Consider the following 12,666-nt stretch of genomic DNA (forward strand, 5'->3'; position numbering starts at 1 on the left):
AATAAATTTATTTATTTATTTATTTATGGCTGCACTGGGTCTTTGTTGCTGCATGCGGGCTTTCTCTAGTTGTGGTGATTGGTGGCTACTCTTCATTGTGGTGCTCAGGCTTCTCATTGCGGTGGCTTCTCTTGTTGCAGAGCACAGGCTCTAGGCACGTGGGCTTCAGTAGTTGTGGCTTGTGGGCTCTAGAGCACAGGTTCAGTAGTTGTGGCGCACGGGCTTAGTTGCTCCGTGGCCTGTGGGATCTTCCCGGACCAGGGCTCGAACCCGTGTCCCCTGCATTGGCAGGCGGATTCTTAACCACTGAGCCACCAGGGAAGTCCCAAGGATTCTTTTTTTTTTTTTTTTTTTTTTTTTTGTGATAGGCGGGCCTCTCACTGTTGTGGCCTCTCCCGTTGCGGAGCACAGGCTCCGGACGCGCAGGCTCACGGGCCCAGCCGCTCCGCGGCATGTGTCATCTTCCCAGACCGAGGCACGAACCCGTGTTCCCTGCATGGGCAGGCGGATTCTCAACCACTGCGCCACCAGGGAAGCCCAAGGATTCTTTTAAACGTTTAGCATATGGCAAATACAAACTGGAAGTGCACTCTTTCTGGAAGGAACAAGACTAGAAACAGGATTAATCTGAATCTCCCATGGAGTAATCACTGATTCATGGGAGAGATGCTGGATCCCTGGACTGGGGTGGTGACAGAGAGGATGGATGGGTTCTAGAGCTACTTTGGAAGGTGCCTTGGTGATTGGCAGAGGCATGGCAGGTGAGGGAGAAATCAGATGTTAGGTTTTTGGAAAATATTTGCCCTTAGACTATAGGCAACATTTTAGAAAACTCTTGTTTATTTATAAACCACATACAGAAGTAAATACACCTGTTTTAATCACTACTTAGCTCAAGAAATAGAACATTCAAACATAACATATATGTGGACATTTCTTGAACTTAAGAATTATAGAAATATCAAGTGTTTAGGCTTTAAGGTGGAGGGGGACCCACATGTAATAAGGGCATTTTCACTCCATTTTCTTACCCACACCACAACAAAAACAGTAGAATTTGCCATATTTGTTTTTAAGCATTGCCAAAATGGGAAAAGAAAGCCTGGAAACCTTTTACAACGTTCTGAAAAATGAGCTTTGATTTTAGGTCTTCCTACCAAGTTGGTCCCTCATGCACTTCCCCACATCCTGTTGTACTTCTTGTTCTTTCTTGTTAGAAGGATCCCACTCCTTGCTTGTCTTCTGTTACTGGGCCAGACTGGAAAAAAAGTATGCATGGACTTGTAATATGTTGTGCTGCTCTGGACTAAGAGGAAAGAGAATGGGGTATGTGAAACCAAAGAGAAGGTTGTTTTGTTTACTGGTTAGACTTTGTTTTTATGCATTGCCTACTGAATAGTAACTTAATTTTTTTTCTCCTGAGAAGGCCCATTTTGTTTCTCATTAAAACATTTATTTTTCTTTTCTGTTATTGGGCTTACTGATAAGGCCTTAGGTGAGTGGGGAGGGATATGCAGCAGTTGTCTCAAATTATTATCGAGTTTGTTAATGATTTCAGTTATGGAGCAATATTAACAAGGTGATGGGCCCGTGGTTTTCAGTATTATACTGTCTCAAGTATCGTTTTTTAAAAGTGCCCTCTATCTCTAGTCATCACTCTACTGAAGTTGGTAGGCTCTTGTGGCTGCATACTTTAATGTGAGAAGCCCTGTGGGTTAAAAGATAAATATGGTGAAAGCAGCATGAATGAAAGGAATGGATAGTATGCGTTCTGCTGGTCCAAACGTGCCCTGTTTCATTGTTCCTGACTCTTGAGGCATCATGTGACATAGTAGAGGGCACTATGTTTTAGTGGGAAGTAGTTTTTTTGATTGTCAATAGTGTGTAATTGTAATATACAATACTTTCCTTTTATCTCCATGTCTTCCCGTATGTCTTGAGTTTCCAGTATCTGAGCATAAACCCTTGCCTGTTCTTAGTTTGGATATTGGCTTTGGAAAGTCTGACTTTTTGCCAGATACCTTCTCTGATACTCTTCCTAGTCTTAATTCTATTCTTAATACATAAGTTCACATTTTCTTTGTATTTTGTTTGAGTTCCCATGGAGCAAAAATTTTTATGTTCTAGTTCAGTTTCCTCATGTTTTGGCTTTCAGAACCCCTTTTCTTAAATCATGTGCTTCTCATCTAGGAAAGCCTCCTAAGGCATTGTCTTCTAGAATGGGGACCTGTGAGATAAAAGAAGAAAATATGTATTGGTCTCTACCCCTGATTCTTGGCACAGAGCTCCTGAAACCGTTGTAATTTCCTAAGTGATAAGAACATTAGGAGCATCTTTGTTCTGACGAGGCAGCTCTGGGGTGGGCTCCTAGATTGAGGTCACCAGAGAGACTGAGCCATGATTAGAGGCTTGGAATTTGCAGCTACAAGCCCCATCTTCCCCAGAGGGGAGATGAGCTGGAAATGGAGTTAATAATTGAGTATGTATGTAAGGAATTCTCCATAAAATCCCAATAGTAGGCTGTTCAAGGAGCTTCCAGATGGGGGAACACATCCACATCGGAAGGGTGATACGCCCTAGCTCCACAGGGAGCAAAGCACCTGTGCTCAGGACCCTCCCAGACCTTGCCCTCAGTAGCTCTTCATCTGGCTATTCATCTGTATTCTTTATCATATATTTTAGTAAACTGGTAAACATGTTTCCCTGAATTCTGTGATTTCTCTGACAAGTCAGTTGAGCCTGGGGAGGAGTCATTGGAACCTTTGCCATCTGAGGGACTTGGGGGGTGGCTCAGTCTTGTGGGTCTGAGACCTTAACTTGTGGGATCTGACACTATCTCCAGGGAGATGGTGTTAGAATTGAGTTAAATTGTAGGTCATCCAGCGGATGTCACAGAGAATGGCATGTTGGGAAAATCTTCCACACATTTGGTGACCAGAAGTAAAGTGTGCTGTGAGTAAAGAAGACTCACAGAAGAGAAACATAGTAGGGAAGAACAGGGTTTCTCCCTACTTGGGAAGGAAAAATCTGAGTTTTTTTCCATTAAGGACCATACCCTCCTGGAGTTTTATTCCTACTGTAAATACAACTAACCAGGTAAATTCAGGCCATAGCATTCTTAGCAGATGGAATACCTCCATGAAAGTCCTAAGACTAAGAAAGTGTTTGTCAAAAAGAAGGCTGGTATAGCTGGAGAGTAGTATGAAAAGTTAGGTGAGGTCAGAGAGACGTAGGCAGCAACCAGGTCAGATGGGGCTGAGTAAACCATGATTAGGAGTTTGGATTTTTGTGTGTAATGGGAAGTTACTGAAAAGTTAAACCCTTGCTTACTTTATTTATTTATTAAAATTTTTTTAACATCTTTATTGGAGTATAATTGCTTTACAATGGTGTGATAGTTTCTGCTGTATAACAAAGTGAATCAGCTATACATATACATATATCCCCATATCCCCTCCCTCTTGCGTCTCCCTCCCACCCTCCCTATCCCACCCCTCTAGGTAGTCACAAAGCACCGAGCTGATCTCCCTGTGCTATGCGGCTGCTTCCCACTAGCTATCTCTTTTACATTTGGTAGTGTATATATGTCAATGCCACTGTCTCACTTCGTCCCAGCTTACCCTTCCCCCTCCCCATGTCCTCAAGTCTGTTCTCTACATCTGCATCTTTATTCCTGTCCTGCCCCTAGGTTCTTCAGAACCATTTTTTTTTTTTAGATTACATATGTATGTGTTAGCATGCGTAAACCCTTACTTTAAAGCAAGGGAGACGTGATCAGATTTTGCAAAAGAGCACTGTGTAGAGGATGAATTAGAAGAAGCAAAGAGTGGAAGGGTCCACATGTGGGAAGTTATGCAGTAGTTCAAAGTAGAGACAGAATTGACTTGCAGCACACTGTTCACAGTAGGAATATAGAGAAGTCGAAAAATTTCATAGATAAGTGTGACAGAATTTGATGATAAATCGGGTTTTGGCAGGGTAAATGAGAAGAAAGGTCAAAACTGAATCCCAGATTTCTGGCCTGAGGCACTGGGTACTTAGAATTGCTCTGTAGTCAGATAAGGACAACTGGAAGAGAGCCTGATTTTGATTTTCTATCTTGTTTTGCTTTGTTTTTGTTGGGAAGGCACTCAAAAGTTTGGTGTTGGCTACCTTAAGTTAGAGATGCTTGTGAGACTGCCAAGAGTGAATGAGGAGGATGTAGATGTAGTAGGGTTCCAAAGCTCAGAGAGGTCATTGTGAGTGCTAGCAGTATTTAGGAGGAATTTGGTAGTGTGCCTGAAGGAGGAAGGTCTAAATAGCAGGCACTTAACTCATTTTCCCTATAAGAAAAATCTACATAAGGTTTTTGGTCAGCTTGAATATGTTGTATTTACAAAGCTGTAACAAAATAGTCAAATGCCTATTATATTGTTAGTTTAGTTACACATACATATTTTAAAATAATATAAATAGAGATATTTTTTCCCCTGTTATTTCGTGATAGTTTTATTCAAATGCTTCATGCAAATCTTTGACATCAGTATTCTCATCATCACAGACTTCCCTTCTGATCACGTAACACTGTTTTCCAGAGCACATTATCTTCATTTTGGTCTGAGCAGTGTGACATACAGCACTTCTCCAGAAATTTACTCTAAGCCACAAGTATCTTTTCATATAACTTTAATAACATTAAGTAAGTTGGCTTTTTCTCATTTATCCTGAAGATATACGTTCATGATTGCCTTGTGATAACTTGTATAGCTCTGTTTTCAACAATGTCCACCATTTATAATGGTGAGGTCGTGCCTCCATACCCATAATTACTAAATCTCTATTAAATTCTTTTGTATCACTTTAAAAAAAAAGTTTGTCAGGTGACTCCTATAAGCTTTGACAATAAGCATTGATTGGGTTTTTTCAGCCTAATGTCTTTTCCAAACAGTTCTGATCATCTTCTTTTTAATGGAACCTTAGTATATCTTCACTGAGCAGTGTTTCTTAAAGCATAGTCTTCCTCTTGTAAATCATATAATATGGCAGTTTCTTTTCATCCCACTATATATAGGTCATTGTAGTTATTTCTTATTGTCTTAAAGATAGCGGCTTGCTTTTTTCCCCCCCCACCTCTATGCAGTCAAAAAAGAAAAAAAGTTAATTGGGGGAGTGGTTTATAATATGTAAGGATGATTGTTGTATAAACTTTAATTTAAAATAACTTAGTGAACTTCCATTATGAACTTTTTATTTCCTTGCCCAGTATTTGTCAAGGGAACTAGATTTATTAATACATACACTGTTCCATGACCACGTAGAGAATTAACTATAGAAAGGATGTATGTTTCCATTTAAGTGACAGAAGTATTTCCAGCCTAGGTCCTGGAAAATAGAGAGGGGAAAAACCTGATTTTAATGTAAATGTCACCACTTTTATAACTTCCGGTGTGGTAGGAATTGTGGAATAAGACCGATAAATCAAGGCTTTTATTGTTTTCCTTTTTCTTTTAGTAAACTGCTGTTCTTAATATTGTTAATATAAGCAGAAAAGTATAATTTACAGGAAATTTTATTTGATTGTGGCTTTTAGTGCTTAAAAACTTATTTTCTTAAGTTACCTTAACTTCATTGACCCTCTGACTTAGGATTTAATGATGTGAGTGGGTTCAGATATTATTAGGTGCAGTGTACAAATAGTATAATTGTTGTCTGGTTAGAGCAGAGAAAATTTTAAAGAGACTGAAGTTCTGATTTCTTTCTTTCTTGGGCTTGCCACTATGAAAAACTTAAATCATCAATTTTCAATTATAAAACTGTTCAGAAAAAGTAACTGTAAATTTGGTGTCTCTGCATTCCTGTTTTCCTCCAAGGCCCAAGGGAATGAAGATGTGTTGTAAATGTGTAAATCCATCACTTACAGAGAAGTTATTTAAGGCACAGGCTCTATGATGATGGATCAGTTAATCTAAAAACTGGAAGTATAAAATGCTTACTAGAAAAATACTAATAAAAATTGGATAAGTGGAAAGAAACTAGAGTCCTGTTCACATTTAACCTAATATTTATTGTTTAGGCTAACCAAATGCATATTAGAATATTTCTTTTATTTGTGCCTTTGGGATTAAAAATTTTGCACTATCTTTCTAGGGGCATTTTGTTTTCTGAACACCTGTGGTTGGGTTCATAGTAATACAAAAGGACAAATAATTTTAAGCCAGCATAATTTTTTAAGTTGGGTGAAAAACACAAGAAAGATGAATTTTTTTTTCTTTAGTACAGAGTTTTCAAAAGCAAAGAAAAATCACTCTGCGTGAGGTTTCTGCAATTCACGTAATCTACAGATACTGTTACACACCCGAAAATGTCATACCTTTAGGAAATACTAAGTCAAGATTAAGAGCTGTAGTTTTACTCACGTGCATTTAACTGAAGAAAAGTTTACTAAAAACTATGTGGAATTGTTTTAAATGATCAGATGGTCTTTACCCACTGAGTAAAATTTTTAATGCTCTCACCTACTTATTTATTGTTTGTGTCTGTATATATGTAGAACATCACTTACCATATACCTGAAGAACAAAACAAGCAGATGTTTAAAATGGCCGGTCTTCTTTCTGTAGCGTAGTTGTACCTCTGGTCTATGCAAATAAATTAATGTATCAACCAAGTATGTAAAATAAGAAAAGGAAAAGTGTGATAGGTAGAAAGGAAGATTACTAATACTTCTTGCCCTTCAGTTTTACTTTTATTCTCTCCTTTCATCCTTGATGTTAAACTTTCCTTGCATTTTCTAAGATGAATGTTTCAGATGTAGATTCCAACACAGCCACCTTCTGTTCTATTTTCTGCCTAATGTCAGGTGTAGACTAATCAATTGTAATATGTTATCTACAACTTAGTTACCTATACTTGTAATTTTAAAAAGAAATAAGTAAAAATAATATTTTTTTAAAAAAAATAGGGAGGGCAGTTTTCGAGCTTTGGGGATCATAAATTCCTATGATTATTTATTGTGTGTTCACATGATGCATAATGTTACCCTAAGGGACATAAAGAAATAAACATAATACATGGGCTCTGCTTCATGTTACGTACCATCTTAGGGAGAGCAGGCATGCAGGCATGAAAAATTAAAGGACATAAGAAGAAAGTAAGAAAGTAATAAAAAAGGTGCCACATGAGTAGCACGCCAAATGAGTAGTGCAGAGGTTTTATGCTATTGGAAATTCAAAGGACAGAGTGCTCAATTACAGTGAGGTAAAGAGTGGTCAGGGAAGACTTCGTGAAGAAAATGTGAATTATACATTGAATAGAAAAAGGAAGGGAGAACATTGTGAGGAGCAGGAAGGGAGTAAGCAGTTATTGGAGTCAGAAACTTCTGTATTCAGGAGGTGATGACTTAATGCCTGAAAGCAGTGAAAGGAAGAATAGTTCAATACCACTTTGGAAAGGTGGTTTTAGTAGAGCTTGCTGAGGTTCTCAGTAGCCCTTGAAAGTTCTTAAATTAAGGAGAAAAGGAAAGAAGGCACCCATTTACCTCCTTGAAGCCCTCAATAATAAGGAATAGAATCACTTGGGTCCCATTTAGCATTGTGAAATGAAAATAAGTTTATATCAAATTTGGGATTCCTTTAGGAGAAGCATCTATCCTAATGCAATAAATAAAAGATAAGTTAACTTGAAAATTCTAAGATCTCAAGTGGTGGTAGAATGATCCAGTCTCTAGAGGCCAGTGATGAGGATTAGAGAATAGTAATTTGCCAGTGCTTCATGAGCACCATCAGACAACAGGATGCTCTGACTTAAGCCAGTAAATACTGGGTCGGCCAAAAGGTTCATTCAGTCTTTTCCATAAGATAGCGCTTAGTTGTCTTTAACTTCATTTGAAACAATTTTGTTAAATTGTATTCTGACAGCTGTCATATCAGCATGCATTAAAAAAAATCAAAATTGGTGAATTTTTGTAGCCATTTTAATATTGAAGATGGAAGAAAAACAACATTTTCGGCATATTATGCTGTATTATTTCAAGAAAGGTAAGAACAGCTGAAATGAAAAAACGATTTCTGCAGTGTATAGAGAAGGTGCTGTGACTGACTGAATGTGTCGAAAGTTGTTTGTGAAGTTTCGTGCTGGAGATTTCTCGCTGGACGATGCTCCATGGTTAGGTAGACCAGTTGAAGTTGATAGTGATCAAATCAAGACATTAATTGAGAGCAATCAACGTTATACCACACAGGAGATAGCCAACATACTCAAAATATCTAAATCAAGCATTGAAAATCGTTTGTACCAGCTTGGTTGTATGAATCGCTTTGACGTTTGGGTTCCAAGCAAAGAATACCTTTTTGACCGTATTTCCACACGCGATTCTCTACTTAAACGTAATGAAAACGTTCCGTCTTTAAAACAAATTGTGACAGGTGGCGAAAAGTGGATACTGTAGAATAACGTGGAACGGAAGAGATCGTGGGGCAGGTGAAATGAACCACCACCAACCACACCAAAGGCCAGTCTTCATCCAAAGAACGTGATGTTGTGTATATGGTGAAATTGGGAGTCCTCTAATTTGGGCTTCTTCTGGAAAGCCAAACAATTACAACAAGCACTGCTCCTAATTAGCCCAACTGAAAGCAGCAGTCGATGAAAAGCGTCTGGAATTAGTCAACAGAAAACTCAGTCTTCCATCAGGATAACGCAAGACTGCATGTTTCTTTGATGACCAGGCAAAAACTGTTACAGCTTGGCTGGGAAGTTCTGATTCATCCATCTTATTCACCAGACATTGCACTTCTAGATTTCCATTTATTTTGGTCTTTACAAAATCCTCTTAATGGAAAAAATTTCAATTCTCTGGAAGACTGTAAAAGGCACCTGGAACGGTTCTTTGCTCAAAAAGATAAAAAGTTTTGGGAAGATGGAATTATGAAGTTACCTGAAAACTGGCAGAAGGTAGTGGAACAAAACAGTGAATACGTTGTTCCATAAAATTCTTGGTGAAAATGAACAATGCGTCTTTTATTTTTATGTAAAACCTGAAGGAACTTTTTGGCCAACCCAATAAGTCAGAAACCTGTAAAATTGAGAAAGTCAGTTATTCAGGATATAGTAACCTGATTTAAAACAAAAAAGGAACATCTCTTTTGTTGCTTCATTTCTTTGTCCTTTAGTTTCTAAGTTCCCTGAGGTGGCCATCTTTTTTATCCCCAGGGCCTATCAGGATGTCTAACATGTTTTGTGAGCTCATAAAATGTTGATTAAAGTGAATGAACTTGACCATGGTGACCTATACACCAGGAAAAATTGGCCTAGATAATATGACCACTTACTCTAATCACTTCTTTCTTCGTGAGTTAATTGGTATCCTGGTATAAATCCACCTCTTATTAATACTCAGTAAGCCGGTCTTCTGAAGTCTGCTCTTGGGAGTATACCAAGATAAACTTCTGACTGGAATAATCAGTAATCAGTGCTTTGTTTTTTCTTTAAGCTCCTGAATGTTGTTTTTTCTACTGTGCTGTAGAAAACTGCGGGTTCCATATCCATGGATACAGAGGGCCTACCATGCTACACCATTTTATAGTATAAGGGACTTGAGCATCCATGGTTATCGAGGGACCATTGTATAGACTAGCATGGAGTTTGGCTGTCTCTTTCAGGGATACTAGATTACTGTGCCCTAGTTAATGTGAACTGCCACTTCGTGGTAAGCACTGATTTTGGAGAATTAAGAGTTGAGTGAGATTTAAAATTGCATGGTTTTCTCTGGCTACCTTTACTTCTCCCACATTATACCAGCCACCAGATTTGAATGGATGTACATGAGAAGACTACTATTAGGAGATGATACACTGAGAATTCTAATAAAGTATTACTCGTAACTCCAGTATGTAATACATATAAAAGAAAAAACTGAGCTTTTTCATAAAAAAACAAAAACAGTACAATACCTAGTTCCTGGCTTGTTGTATTTAAAGAAATAATGTATATAAGATTATCAAAGTACAATGACTTTTCTCCTTCCCTTTGTTCCTCCAAACCTATTGCTATTTCATTCCTGGTTTCCAGCTCTCTTTTGATTGTTTCCATTTTAGATGTCTTAATTACATTTTAAAGCATGTAATTCAGAAAGATTGTATATTACAAAAAACAAGATTTATTCTTAATTTATAAAGTACAGGGTTGAGAGTATTTGGATAAAAAGGGAAACAAATGCTTAATATTCAAAAAGAATCATAAAGAATACTGTCTATAAAATTTTTATTTTAAAGGCTTCTTCTTAAATGTAACATTTACACATTTTTGTAATACTTTAAAAAGAAGGAAAAGAATTTATAACTTCTTAATGCTTGTTTTCTTTAAACATCTGTATGCCAGGAAAGTACAAGCCTCTTTTAGCTTTTTGTTACCTGTATTATTTTGGGGTGCTTTTCCCAAACTGCTTAATGAGTGGTAATTGAATTGCATCCTTCTCAGTGCTTTTTGAAATTGAATACTCTGAAGATAATTTTTGTTTAATGTCTCCTTTTATTGATCCCAAAATGTGGCATAGAATCTCCTTTTCCACTCTTTTTCTTCAGTCCATCTCCTTTTCTACAGTCAGCTCTTTTCATTCAAAGCTAGATTACACACCTTTCTACTCTGTGCCATAGTCATTTTCCCCTTTTCTGAACTTGAAGTCCAAGCCTCACCTCCTCTGGCACTTACTCAGTACCCCAGGGTAAGCATGGTTTCCCGTCTACTGGAATTAATCCCCCCTTATCCCCCCGCTTTCCCCCAGGCTAGATCTCTGCCTCTTGTGTCCTTTTCTGTGCAGCATGGGTGACATTTCAGTGAAAAAAATGACTGACTGAGGTTGCCTCACCTCCCTTCTTCACCCCTACAAGACAGTCATCTGTCTAAGCCTCTCACTTGGTAGAGCTAGAAATTCAGCTGGAGGTGGGGGCGGGGGAGAAGGAGTGTGAATCACAGTGATCACATGACTGACTTCTCCTCCGAGCCTGAATAAGCATGGGCCAGGACCATAGTCTTTCTTCCTGACTAGCATGTGCAGGTAGAGCAGAGGTTGGACCTATATCTTCAGTCTGCTTCTGTGAGTATCCTTATCTCTTCTTTAGTTTGATTTTAACACTTCTTTTTGTCAATCATTCACTAAGGCTGTCTTTTGGCTTTCTGTAAACCTCAGGTTTCGGAACCTATTACATTTCTCTCAGAACTTTTCAAGCTTCATTCTGGTTCTAGCAGTGTCATCTAAATAATCTGATCATTTATGAGAAAGGGGTGAAGTTACTGCCTTTGGCAAGAATTGTGCAGTCAGAAGTTTACCTTATCCATGCTGCGGTTTATCACAATCTTTTCTGAGCCTTCAAGGCTCATTCTGTAAATGTTCATCTCTGAATTGAGGCCCAGTGCTGTAGAGCTGTATCATTTTCTAATTATGGCAAAGATACAACTTCTTACCATCTCCTCAGAAACATGTGTGACCATGCTGGTAGCCCCAGCATTGATCAATATGATAATTTGAAGTCAAACCTGTAAACAAATGAGCTGGTTGTCAAATTATACCATTTTAAAATCTCTCTCTCTCCTACACTCCCTTATAATTAACATTCACACACATAATAGAACATGGTCAAACATAGGTTGTCAGATACCTGTTAGGAAAATTCATAATCATTTTGAGAAAATACACAGTACTCAGAAATTCCATTGATTTCTTGGGAAATTTCTAGCCCTAGAAGGTGTGGGGTTGATCTTAGAGGTGATCCGAGAGGAGAAGGCAGCCGCCTGAGTGGATTGTCCCTAAATAATACTGACATAAAGGCCTGGTAAAGAGCCTTGGAAGCTATAGAATACAGGGCTTTTGTCCTTTTCAACTAATTGAGATCAGTTGTTGATAGCTATCCAGAATGCTGCTCTGTTAAAAAGGAATGTCAGGTCCTGCCTGCCTTAGCTTGCTATGATGGATTAGTGGCGAATTACTCGGCAGTGGGAAGGGAAAATGGCTGTATTCCCCGCCATGTATCTGCCATCCCCGAGTCCAGTCTTCACTTCACAGACAAGAAGACCAACACCTAGAGAAATGACAGAGAGTGGCTGAACTTTTAGTACACAATCTTGGTTTCTAATGTTTTTTTTTTTTTTTTGCGATACGCGGGCCTCTCATTGTTGTGGCCTCTCCCGTTGCGGAGCACAGGCTCCGGACGCGCAGGCTCAGCGGCCATGGGTCACCAGCCCAGCTGCTCTGCGGCATGTGGGATCTTCCCGGACCGGAGCACGAGCCCGTGTCCCCTGCATTGGCAGGCGGACTCTCAACCACTGCGCCACCAGGGAAGACCCTCTAATGCTTTTTAAAAATCATTTTCTTTAATATGACTTTTAAAAGTTTGACATATAGGTAGTTTACAGTGTTTCAGCTATACAGCAAAGTGATTCAGTTATATATATGTATATACACATATATATACACATATATATATTCTTTTTCAGATTCTTTTCCATTATAGGTTATTACAAGATATTGAATATAGTTCCCTGTGCTGTACAGTAGGTCCTTGTTGTTTATCTATTTTATATATAGTTGTGTGTATCTGTTAATCCCAAATCCCTAATTTTTCCTTACCCCCCTTTCCCCTTTGGTACCCATAAGTTTGTTTTCTATGTCTGTGAGTCTCTTTCTGTTCTGTA

General features: G+C 38.5%; 1 protein-coding gene across 5 annotated transcripts in view; it reads left to right on the top strand.

Annotated features, from left to right (window-relative positions):
- The window catches only part of IPO11 (importin 11), a 246,493-nt gene that overhangs the window by 156,460 nt on the left and 77,367 nt on the right, over positions 1 to 12,666 (top strand). The gene's annotated exons all lie outside the window — the stretch shown is intronic.

The sequence above is a fragment of the Kogia breviceps genome, chromosome 4, assembly GCF_026419965.1.
Source record: "Kogia breviceps isolate mKogBre1 chromosome 4, mKogBre1 haplotype 1, whole genome shotgun sequence".
Taxonomy (NCBI): Eukaryota; Metazoa; Chordata; class Mammalia; order Artiodactyla; family Physeteridae; genus Kogia; species Kogia breviceps.